At 41.6% G+C, this 12,701-nt stretch overlaps 1 long non-coding RNA gene across 1 annotated transcript; it reads left to right on the top strand.

Moving 5' to 3' along the window:
- Positions 1-126: 126 nt before the first annotated feature.
- Positions 127-1,004, top strand: LOC124279021. The gene is made up of 2 exons (XR_006899267.1): positions 127-269; positions 346-1,004. It is a non-coding gene; the product is annotated as an uncharacterized LOC124279021 (long non-coding RNA).
- Positions 1,005-12,701: the final 11,697 nt, after the last annotated feature.

Below are 12,701 nucleotides of genomic sequence, written 5' to 3'. Positions count from 1 at the left end.
TGACAGGCTTCAGGAGGAGGGAGGTAGCTGTGATGTGTTCCAGCTGTAGACACACCACATACAGATGACAGGCTTCAGGAGGAGGTAGCTGTGATGTGTTCCAGCTGTAGACACACCTCGCATACAGATGACAGGCTTCAGGAGGAGGTAGCTGTGATGTGTTCCAGCTGTAGACACACCACATACAGATGACAGGCTTCAGGAGGAGGTAGCTGTGATGTGTTCCAGCTGTAGACACACCACATACAGATGACAGGCTTCAGGAGGAGGTAGCTGTGATGTGTTCCAGCTGCAGAGGACACCCAGCTGTAGACACACCTCGCAGATGACAGGCTTCAGGAGGAGGTAGCTGTGATGTGTTCCAGCTGTAGACACACCACATACAGATGACAGGCTTCAGGAGGAGGTAGCTGTGATGTGTTCCAGCTGCAGACACACCATGTACCGATGACAGGCTTCAGGAGGAGGTACTTGTGATCTGTTCCAGCTGTAGACACACCACATACAGATGACAGGCTTCAGGAGGAGGTAGCTGTGATGTGTTCCAGCTGCAGACACACCATGTACAGATGACAGGCTTCAGGAGGAGGTAGCTGTGATCTGTTCTAGCTGTAGTCACATTGCACAGATGACATGAATCAAGAGGATGTGGTGGTGGGACGTGTTTAAGCTGTAGTCACATTACGCAGATGACCAACATGAGAAACAGTACAAAGAATGGCATTTTCAGCCCTGCACTCGCTGAAAAAGACAACATAATTCATCATCACTGAGAGAACTTGACCAAAACTTACGAAAGGTAACACATAAACTTTATTATGGAATTCAAAGCCTCTATGGTTTAAAACTTTTAGAACAAGCACATTATTGATGACAACCCGCTCGCAGTTTGAAGGAAGGACTATGTGACTAAAGGTATACGTGAAGATCCGGATAGAGTTGATCCTCAGTAACCAATACGTATCGTGAGAGATGACTAAGAGAATAAAGTTGATGCATGTCAATCTCTGGATTGTCTGTTCCAGACCCGATTATTTACAGACCACCGTCATATAGTGTGACCATTTCAAAATATGCTGAAGGAAATTTAATGACGTGTCAGTTACTGGATTGAACAAATTAATATATTGACATTCGTACTGTATATATATCTTGACAAATATGTCGGTATGACTCTTACCTGAACACTGTCCTGATTCGAACAATGTGTCAAAGCCAGGTTTACACAGACAAGCTCCAGTGTCACATTGGGAGTGCTCGGGTCGACACTGAATGTCCTCGGTGCACCATGCAGACAGACCAACTTCTAAGGAGAAATAAGAGTGAGGTGACAATAAATACACCAGATCGCGCATCACTTTTGGTTCTCCTACATTTCATTGACATTGTATACAGTTTGCACTACACGTTCGTTTATGTATTACAGTACAACCAGAAATTATTGAGAATTTAAAGATTGTAATTTTTAAATACTCACGTATTAAAAGTGAATATTAATTAGCAGAACATAACTCCAGATTCAAAGACAGGTGAACAGTTAGTATTTTGTCAAGTCACCATGGGCAGCAATTTAATGCAGGCTTCAATGTGGCGGGGCATATTACTGATCAAAGAAGTTAGAAAGTCGTGGTCCATGCTGTCCCAATATCGGACCACCTCTTCTTTCATTTCAGCAATATTTGTCAGATTTTTCTTATTGACACTTTCCTTCATAAGTCCCCAAACATTTTCTATTGGATGTAGGTCAGGGCTATAGCTTGGCCAATCTCATAATGTCATATTTTGGGTCCGAAACCAGGCCTGTGAATGCTTTGAACGATGTTTTGGGTCGTTGTCCTGCTGGAAAATCCAAAATTTTTCTATAGAACGCGTGAGCAGATGGAAGTAAATGTCCCTCGAGAATATCTGTGTACCGCTCACTGTTCATATTCCCTTCAAATACACAGAGGGGCGTTGCCCCTAACACAGATATGCCACCCCACACGTTAAATTTTGGACTGTACTTTGGGCGCTGATACAAAGGTTTTCAGTTTGTTTGGTCCAGAATTTCAGTGTATTAGGAAACAGCCACACAGAACTTTCATCTGAGAAAATCACATTGTCCCAGTTAAAATTTCTATGCTGTAAGCACCAGTTCAACCTTCGCTCCTTTGTGATGGAATTCCTCGACTTTTCTGCCAACCCATTGCATGCAGCTCAGTTCTAATTGTCTCCTTACAGACAGCCACAGTTCCTCTATCAGTCATATCCAGCCTTAAGTTTTCTAAACTCCTTCGTTTGTTTTTAGAAACAAGAATACCAAGCCGCCTCCTGTCACTGACAGTCAATTTTTCTGGGCCTACCTGCGCCTCCCTGGTGCTCAATGCCATATTCATTTGCACTATTTTTCAAAACACGATAAACAGTGGACAAAGGGATGCCTGTTCTACTTGAAATCAATTTAGCTGATCTGATGCCCTTGTTATAATACTCTAAAATCAACTTCCTCTTCTCTAAATCATCCATACTGAGGATCACTGAAAATGTCGTCTGCTAGCAAGTAAACAAAGGGGGATAACTCTTCACAAACTTATGAAAAAGGGTTAACGGAGTTGTCTCTCTTGAATGAAACCAAGCACTTGATAGCTGGTCAAGGTTGTTGTTTATACTAGAAATCCAATTAAACATTTTCCTAAAATTCTCAATAATTTCTGGTCATACTATACTACAGGAAAACACTGGAGATGGTTACATTTAGGTCCCGCATGCTATGTCAAGACATGTAGAAAGGGACACGCACTGATCATACAGACTGTATCGTTAGCGTAGAAATAGTGTCCACAGCGGCATCGGTTGTTCTCACAGAAAGAGTTGTACGGAAGACAGTGTTCATCTTCAAGACAATGTCCACCCACTCGGCTCACTGTGTATGAAAGAATACTCTGTTATTGGCTTCAACTGTCTTTGCTGAGATAGGCAACTGGATGTCATCATTATTTCACCATTATTTGTTATTAAACATGCAGTGTTTATTATGATTCTAACGAGCCCCTAGTTAAATGTTTCGTATATAATTAGTATAGCTGACTGACTCATATTCATTCACGTATGTTTGATAAAGTGTCTGTTATACTGACATAATCCCAACACAGACCATGCAAGTCTTCATTACGTGGTAAGTCCAGATTAAGGCTAAACATGAAGAAAGACTGGGCTCCTTTCTATACTGTATATTATGTTTTATGAAGATAATCTAGGAACCGCTTTTTTCTGTAAAAAGTGCTCATCTCAGAGACGAGATGTTAGTGTAGGTTGATGAGCGCAATCCAAAAATATATTAACGAGATATGAAGCACAGTATGTAAAACGGAATGGACCGTAGCTTGGAAGATAATGACTATTATGTCGCCTTTCAACACGTCTTTGCAGAAGATCATCTCCTCGAAGACGTAAGTAACACTTTACAATGGGATAGCTGCATCTGCTTTAGACACTGAGAATACCTGAATATTAAAAGCATAACGTCAAAGACATTTGATGGAGATATCAAATACATGATTTGGCGGGCTGACATGTTACAATACAGTGTTTTTCTCGCCCAAATGGGATCAGTCCATCTCATGTGAAACCAAGATGACAAGATGAATACTTCTGTTAGGCAAGGATAACAGAAAACTGAAGCATCTCGATTCGCTGGTCTATGAGATTATGGTGAACAATATTGTGGAGACAAACATGATACTGACCCATGGTATGGTACAGTGGCGGATCCAGAGGGGGAGTTCGAACCCCGCCTTTTGAAAATGACTAACGACCACACTGATGTTTTGCAATGGTGGGGTACATGGTGGGTGATTTTTTATTGTTGAAATCCGGACAGGCAAGTTTGTATCCGGGCTGGTCATTTTTTAAAGTTACCAGTCCGGCTGTCTGGCTTGGAATTTTGGGAGTATTAAACACTGCTGACTGGCAGTGATTCACAAACACTGATTGATACACTGTTGGAATTGTACTCTCCAACATTTTAGCAGAGATTCCTTATGAATGTGGAAAGGGTTTGCCCTATTTATATATTATGATTTTGGGGATTTAGTTAAAAGCATAACTGAACAGCTAACAACATAATGGTGATGTGTAGGACACGTAAACTAAACGTGGATTGTCACAAACAGTTGTAGACAAAGTTTGAAATGCATGAATTTCATATACAGGTACTCATAAATCCCCAGACTCTCTTCAGAACTATAACAAGGAATTGACAAATAAGCCGAGGAAAGAAGCACAGTTACCATTCTCTGTTGGTTTATACATTGTCCGTGTTACGTGTTTATTACGATGATTATATTTATGACGTACTTCTGGATCTTGGGTCCCCTTAGATCTGCTGTTTTCCAATATCCTATTTAGTTTGATGTAATTTAATACTGGCTATGTTGGAAGCGTATAATGCTGTAATAGTGATAATGGGACGGTACACGGCTGAACGTGAACATGCATGATATTGTCATGCGGCAGTCGTAGCGCTATGATACTTTTCTGAAACGGGACCGTGGTCCATAAAAAGTTATCACATGTTGTTCTCCTTCGTGCATTAGGTTTCTGTAATTACTTACTGCTTCTGCGGGTACGTAAGTCCCAAAACATTTCAAGTACATTTAAGTATACCAGGTTTTTAATCGTAGTATTTTTGTTATTTTACTATATGGCTAATTTTCGGTATAAACGCCAATGGCTGAAGGTATGGTGTAAATCCAGCTAGGGTCCATGCAGGTAGCAAAGGTAATGTAAGTCCCCATGGTTCCTAGTATGGTGATCTACCTTCAGTTGTTGGCGATCTATAGCCCATTTTTACATTGTATTGTCTTCTTTAATTGGAATATTTTAGCTTTGTTCGCTAGTTTTATATATATATCTGTGATCATCTAGTATTTTTACTGTCCTTCGTCGGCAGGTGTTTTATAATATACATATATTTCATTTCAATATCAAATGTTCTCGTCACGATATGGCTGAAATATTGCCGATGTGACGTTAAATAATAACTCACTCACTCACTCACTCACTTACTGCTTCTGCACACGGCTCCGAACTTGTACCTGTCCTGTTCACAGTGGCATACCTTGGGTGCGCCATCGAGACTGCTGGCACTGCAAACCATGTTCCCTTCCCCTTGCACGCACTGAGAGACGTCAGTGCATGCTTTCCCATGACCAGTCTTTAGATCTGCATGAACAGATACACATCATGTTGGTTACATTGAAAGCTGTGGTCCTGGAAGAGGTTACTAACGCAATGAGTTTTGTCATCTGCCAGCCTCGCGGTCATTCCTTACCCCAGAGCGTGTTCTTCATCACCAACAGTCACAGACTGTCATTACCCCAGAGCGTGTTCTTTATCATCAACAGTCACAGACTGTCATTATCCCAGAGCGTGTTCTTTATCATCAACAGGTACAGACTGTGCTTACACCAGAACGTGTTCTTTATCATCAACAGGTACAGACTGTGCTTACACCAGAGCGTGTTCTTTATCATCAACAGTCACAGACTGTCATTACCCCAGAGCGTGTTCTTTATCATCAACAGTCACAGACTGTCATTACACCAGAGCGTGTTCTTTATCATCAACAGGTACAGACTGTCATTACCCCAGAGCGTGTTCTTTATCATCAACAGGTACAGACTGTGCTTACACCAGAACGTGTTCTTTATCATCAACAGGTACAGACTGTGCTTACACCAGAGCGTGTTCTTTATCATCAACAGGTACAGACTGTGCTTACACCAGAACGTGTGCTTTATCATCAACAGGTACAGACTGTGCTTACACCAGAACGTGTTCTTTATCACTTACAGTCACGGTGTGTCCTTACCCCATAAGATGCTCTTTAACACTAACAGTCAGACTGTCCTTACCCTAACGGTCAAGGTAGTATTTTTGGTATGGTCAAGACGTCTATGTGACGTTACATACCTTTATTAGATTTGACAAGAATGATAGAACTGGTTACATAAGTAGCGGTGTTTGATAAATAGGCGGAGTGATAAATAAGCGGGTCTTCTCGAATCTTTCTCAGAACTCACGGCTGTCGAATCCTGCGTTACAGAAATCCTGACTGCAGCAGATTCGGTTTCCGAGGCAACGTTCACTCCTTGTGCATCCTTTTCGAACGGTGACACCCCTTGTCTCTGACGTCACACTGTAGCATCTATTCTGTGTACATTAAAGACGTTAAACATTAATCAGCATTGTGGTGTACATGTTGGATGTAGTTGACATCCTACAGGAACATATCATCTCCGGTTACAGATATTCCTACCTCATCAGCTGGACATGTTTGTTCCGTGCTGTTCGCCATACAGTTCAGGTTAGCCGAGACTGGGTCCACCCATGAAGTTTGTGGACAGGTGTAGCATTTGAGGCCGCCTGAAATCAGCACGCATGTGTAGTCAGTGGGGGCGGGCTGACTTAGATGAGTTTCCAGCATGGGTAATGGAAATATCGAGTTATGTTTTGGGGTTTTTTATTTCAAAAGAAATCTGGATCGGTAAAAAAGCAAATCTTGCTTATGTAAGTACCTCTCCAGGTAATGAGTTGACACAACTGGTAAATGGTTTCTACAAGATAGTGCTAAACATAATGTACATTTGCACAAACGGAGTAGATAAAGCCAGTATTTTGGAGTCAGTGGTGTCTGTGAAAACAAATGATAATGCAGTTATCCTTTCTACATGAATTATAATTGATCAAATCGTTTGCTTTTAATGTTGCAGTCGTGAACTGATTGCAGGATGCCCATGTTTGTGGAACTGCTGACTAAACTATGGCCATAAAGTATTGATGTCACGTCATACCCATGTATGTAAAAGTACATAGTTTCTCTGATATTATTGTATTTGTGGCAGGTATAGACAAAATGAATTGTATCCTCACGTTGATACCCACATGTGCAGTCTTGGGTTTCTGATACATGGCGCCTTCGACAGAATATGGCACGACGGACTCCTCCTGAAACTACACACTATTGGTGTGAAGGATCGTTCATGGCATCTAATCCAGCAATCATATAAAGAAGCACAAGCCTGTGTAAAGTACAACGGGATGACAAGTGATGTTTTTCACATCCACCAAGGAGTAGGACAAGGGCGAGTGTTATCGGCATGGATGTTTCTAGTCTACATCAATGACCTTATTTCGGAGCTAGACCAATTACAATGTGGACTAACTATTGGCACGAATCACATCCCGACAGTTCTACTTGCTGACGACACCACAGTCGTCAGTACTACTGTACATGGTCTCAATATGGCTCTTAACAAGATCCACCAATATGCCTGCAGTTGGAGAATGACATACAACGCCATTAAGAGCTGTGTCCTGTCCTTCACAAATTCTACAAAATATCTCAACAAACCCGTTTTCAGAATCGGGGATGTAAGACTGCCAATCAAATCCAACACTGTGTATGCGGGATCCATCATGCATACAGAGAAAGCAAGAGAAAGGACAACTCGTGCATGTGCCAAGGCGAGAAGAGCAATAAACTCAATCCGAGATGTAGGATTACGAGCTGGTGGATTAAACCCTGTGTCATCGTCCAATATCTGGCAGAGAGTTATCTTTCCTTCTGCATTCTACGCACGTGAGCTATGGAGCCATATCAGCAGCACTGAGATGAATGAAATGGAAATTGTCCAGCGCTACTTTGCTAGAAGAGTCCAGAACCTCCACAAGAGATCTCCTACAGTTGCTACAGCTCAGGTGCTAGGACTATGGTCAATGCAAGGCAGAGTAGATAAATCAAAGCTCCTGTTTTGGGGCCGACTCTGTCGCTCAGCCAGTACCAGTATTGTGAAGCCTATCTTGTATTTGAGATTCGCGGAATATATGTCTACTGTGGTAAAAAGTACAAGATCGATTGCCCATGACCTCTTGAATGCAGCTCACAAATATGGATTTTCAGATATCATTGACACCTTCATGACAACAGGAGAATTTCCATGCAAAAAGATATGGAATTCCATGGTACAGAAGGCTATATGCCACCACGAACACACTAAATGGAGAAGTAAACTCCAAGAGCGTCCAAATATGCAGCGATTTGGTGCCATTCATACACGCCTCTCTCCTCATCGTCTATGGAACCTGTGTTTGTGGTATAACATGGCCACCCCTCCTGTCTATGCTCTGATAAAGTTGGGTATACTGACCGTCACACTTGGACTGTGTCTTATATGCGAGACTGAAAGTGAGGACATTGTAAAACATCAACTCCTATACTGTGACAAGCTGGTAGAAAACAGGAACGCACTGAGCGAGCATCTGTTTGATAACGTGTCTCTTGACACGTATATGAGACTCGAAGATGCTGAAGACGAGGTTAAAATCCTCACATACCTTGGTTCCATTACTCTGGTTGTGCAGGACATGACCCTTGATAGCTGGGCTAGGTTCATGAGCATTATTGCAAAACGCATCAGTGCATGGAACTTAGCCAGCATTCTGTATTTATAAGAATAGCATGCAGTGCTTTGTACATATTGCCCAGTGATCATCTGTTGCCAAGAGCTATCATTTCTTATGTTCTGTTGAATGTTTCAAATATTATTGAACATTCTATTTTTTCACAAATATGTGTTATGCTCTAAAAATATATACATAACTGGATGTATAACTCTCCAAACCATTGGTGGAAATAAAGAACATTCATTCATTGATTGATTGATTCATTCATAGTGTAGATACTTACAACAGTGTTCATACAGGGCAGTACACAGTGTGTAGATACTTACAACAGTGTTGATACAGGGCAGTACACAGAGTGTATAGATACTTACAACAGTGTTGATACAGGGCAGTACACAGAGTGTATGATACTTACAACAGTGTTGATACAGGGCAGTACACAGTGTGTAGATACTTACAACAGTGTTGATACAGGGCAGTACACAGTGTGTAGATACTTACAACAGTGTTGATACAGGGCAGTACACAGAGTGTAGATACTTACAACAGTGTTGATACAGGGCAGTACACAGAGTGTAGATACTTACAACAGTGTTGATACAGGGCAGTACACAGAGTGTAGATACTTACAACAGTGTTGATACAGGGCAGTACACAGAGTGTAGATACTTACAACAGTGTTGATACAGGGCAGTACACAGATATTTACAACTGTGTAGATACTTACAACAGTGTTGATACAGGGCAGTACACAGAGTGTAGATACTTACAACAGTGTTGATACAGGGCAGTACACAGTGTGTAGATACTTACAACAGTGTTGATACAGGGCAGTACACAGAGTGTAGATACTTACAACAGTGTTGATACAGGGCAGTACACAGAGTGTATGGATACTTACAACAGTGTTGATACAGGGCAGTACACAGAGTGTAGATACTTACAACAGTGTTGATAGAGGGCAGTACACAGAGTGTAGATACTTACAACAGTGTTGATACAGGGCAGTACACAGTGTGTAGATACTTTCACAACAGTGTTGATACAGGGCAGTACACAGTGAGTAGATACTTACAACAGTGTTGATACAGGGCAGTACACAGAGTGTAGATACTTACAACAGTGTTGATACAGGGCAGTACACAGATTGTATGACTTACAACAACAGTGTTGATACAGGGCAGTACACAGAGTGTAGATACTTACAACAATGTTGATACAGGGCAGTACACAGAGTGTAGATACTTACAACAGTGTTGATACAGGGCAGTACACAGAGTGTAGATACTTACAACAGTGTTGATACAGGGCAGTACACGAGTGTGTAGATACTTACAACAGTGTTGATACAGGGCAGTACACAGAGTGTAGATACTTACAACAGTGTTGATACAGGGCAGTACACAGAGTGTAGATACTTACAACAGTGTTGATACAGGGCAGTACACAGAGAGTAGATACTTTGACAAAACAGTGTTGATACAGGGCAGTACACAGAGTGTAGATACTTCTACAACAGTGTTGATACAGGGCAGTACACAGCAGTGTAGATGCTACAACAGTGTTGATACACAGGCAGTACACAGAGTGTAGATACTTACAAACAGTGTGTTGATACAGGGCAGTACACAGAGTGTAGATACTTACAACAGTGTTGATACAGGGCAGTACACAGAGTGTAGATACTTACAACAGTGTTGATACAGGGCAGTACACAGAGTGTAGATACTTACAACAGTGTTGATACAGGGCAGAATACACAGTGTGTAGATACTTACAACAGTGTTGATACAGGGCAGTACACGGAGTGTATAGATACTTACAACAGTGTTGATACAGGGCAGTACACAGAGTGTATAGGATACTTACAACAGTGTTGATACAGGGCAGTACACAGAGTGTAGATACTTACAACAGTGTTGATACAGGGCAGTACACAGAGTGTAGATACTTACAACAGTGTTGATACAGGGCAGTACACAGAGTGTAGATACTTACAACAGTGTTGATACAGGGCAGTACACAGAGTGTAGATACTTACAACAGTGTTGATACAGGGCAGTACACAGAGTGTATGGATACTTACAACAGTGTTGATACAGGGCAGTACACAGAGTGTATAGATACTTACAACAGTGTTGATACAGGGCAGTACACAGAGTGTATAGATACTTACAACAGTGTTGATACAGGGCAGTACACAGAGTGTAGATACTTACAACAGTGTTGATACAGGGCAGTACACAGAGTGTAGATACTTACAACAGTGTTGATACATGACAGTACACAGAGTGTAGATACTTACAACAGTGTTGATACAGGGCAGTACACAGAGTGTATGGATACTTACAACAGTGTTGATACAGGGCAGTACACAGAGTGTAGATACTTACAACAGTGTTGATACAGGGCAGTACACAGAGTGTAGATACTTACAACAGTGTTGATACAGGGCAGTACACAGCTTGTATAGATACTTACAACAGTGTTGATACAGGGCAGTACACAGAGTGTATGATACTTACAACAGTGTTGATACAGGGCAGTACACAGAGTGTAGATACTTACAACAGTGTTGATACAGGGCAGTACACAGAGTGTAGATACTTACAACAGTGTTGATACAGGGCAGTACACAGAGTGTAGATACTTACAACAGTGTTGATACAGGGCAGTACACAGAGTGTATGGATACTTACAACAGTGTTGATACAGGGCAGTACACAGAGTACGTAGAACAGTGTTGATACAGGGCAGTACACAGCTTGTATAGATTCTTACAACAGTGTTGATACATGACAGTACACAGAGTGTATGGATACTTACAACAGTGTTGATACAGGGCAGTACACAGAGTGTATGATACTTACAACAGTGTTGATACAGGGCAGTACACAGAGTGTAGATACTTACAACAGTGTTGATACAGGGCAGTACACAGAGTGTAGATACTTACAACAGTGTTGATACAGGGCAGTACACAGAGTGTAGATACGTACAACAGTGTTGATACAGGGCAGTACACAGAGTGTATAGATACTTACAACAGTGTTGATACAGGGCAGTACACAGAGTGTATGGATACTTACAACAGTGTTGATACAGGGCAGTACACAGAGTGTATAGATACTTACAACAGTGTTGATACAGGGCAGTACACAGAGTGTATGGATACTTACAACAGTGTTGATACAGGGCAGTACACAGAGTGTAGATACTTACAACAGTGTTGATACAGGGCAGTACACGGAGTGTATAGATACTTACAACAGTGTTGATACATGGCAGTACACAGAGTGTATGATACTTACAACAGTGTTGATACAGGGCAGTACACAGAGTGTATAGATACTTACAACAGTGTTGATACAGGGCAGTACACAGAGTGTATGGATACTTACAACAGTGTTGATACAGGGCAGTACACAGAGTGTATAGATACTTACAACAGTGTTGATACAGGGCAGTACACAATGTGTAGATACTTACAACAGTGTTGATACAGGGCAGTACACAGAGTGTATGGATACTTACAACAGTGTTGATACAGGGCAGTACACAGAGTGTAGATACTTACAACAGTGTTGATACAGGGCAGTACACAGAGTGTATAGATACTTACAACAGTGTTGATACAGGGGCAGTACACAGAGTGTAGATACTTACAACAGTGTTGATACAGGGCAGTACACAGAGTGTAGATACTTACAACAGTGTTGATACAGGACAGTACACAGAGTGTAGATACTTACAACAGTGTTGATACAGGGCAGTACACAGAGTGTATGGATACTTACAACAGTGTTGATACAGGGCAGTACACAGAGTGTAGATACTTACAACAGTGTTGATACAGGGCAGTACACAGAGTGTAGATACTTACAACAGTGTTGATACAGGGCAGTACACAGAGTGTATGGATACTTACAACAGTGTTGATACAGGGCAGTACACAGAGTGTAGATAATACTGTTGTTGATACAGGGCAGTACACAGCTTGTAGATACTTACAACAGTGTTGATACAGGGCAGTACACAGAGTGTAGATACTTACAACAGTGTTGATACAGGGCAGTACACAGAGTGTAGATACTTACAACAGTGTTGATACAGGGCAGTACACAGAGTGTAGATACTTACAACAGTGTTGATACAGGGCAGTACACAGAGTGTATAGATACTTACAACAGTGTTGATACATGACAGTACACAGAGTGTATGGATACTTACAACAGTGTTGATACAGGGCAGTACAC

The sequence above is a fragment of the Haliotis rubra genome, unplaced genomic scaffold (genome assembly GCF_003918875.1).
Source record: "Haliotis rubra isolate DU_JTF1 unplaced genomic scaffold, ASM391887v1 Scf245, whole genome shotgun sequence".
In the NCBI taxonomy this organism is placed as follows: Eukaryota; Metazoa; Mollusca; class Gastropoda; order Lepetellida; family Haliotidae; genus Haliotis; species Haliotis rubra.
The sequence above is the reverse complement of the archived record's forward strand: the minus strand, read 5'-3'. Positions and strand labels throughout refer to the sequence as shown.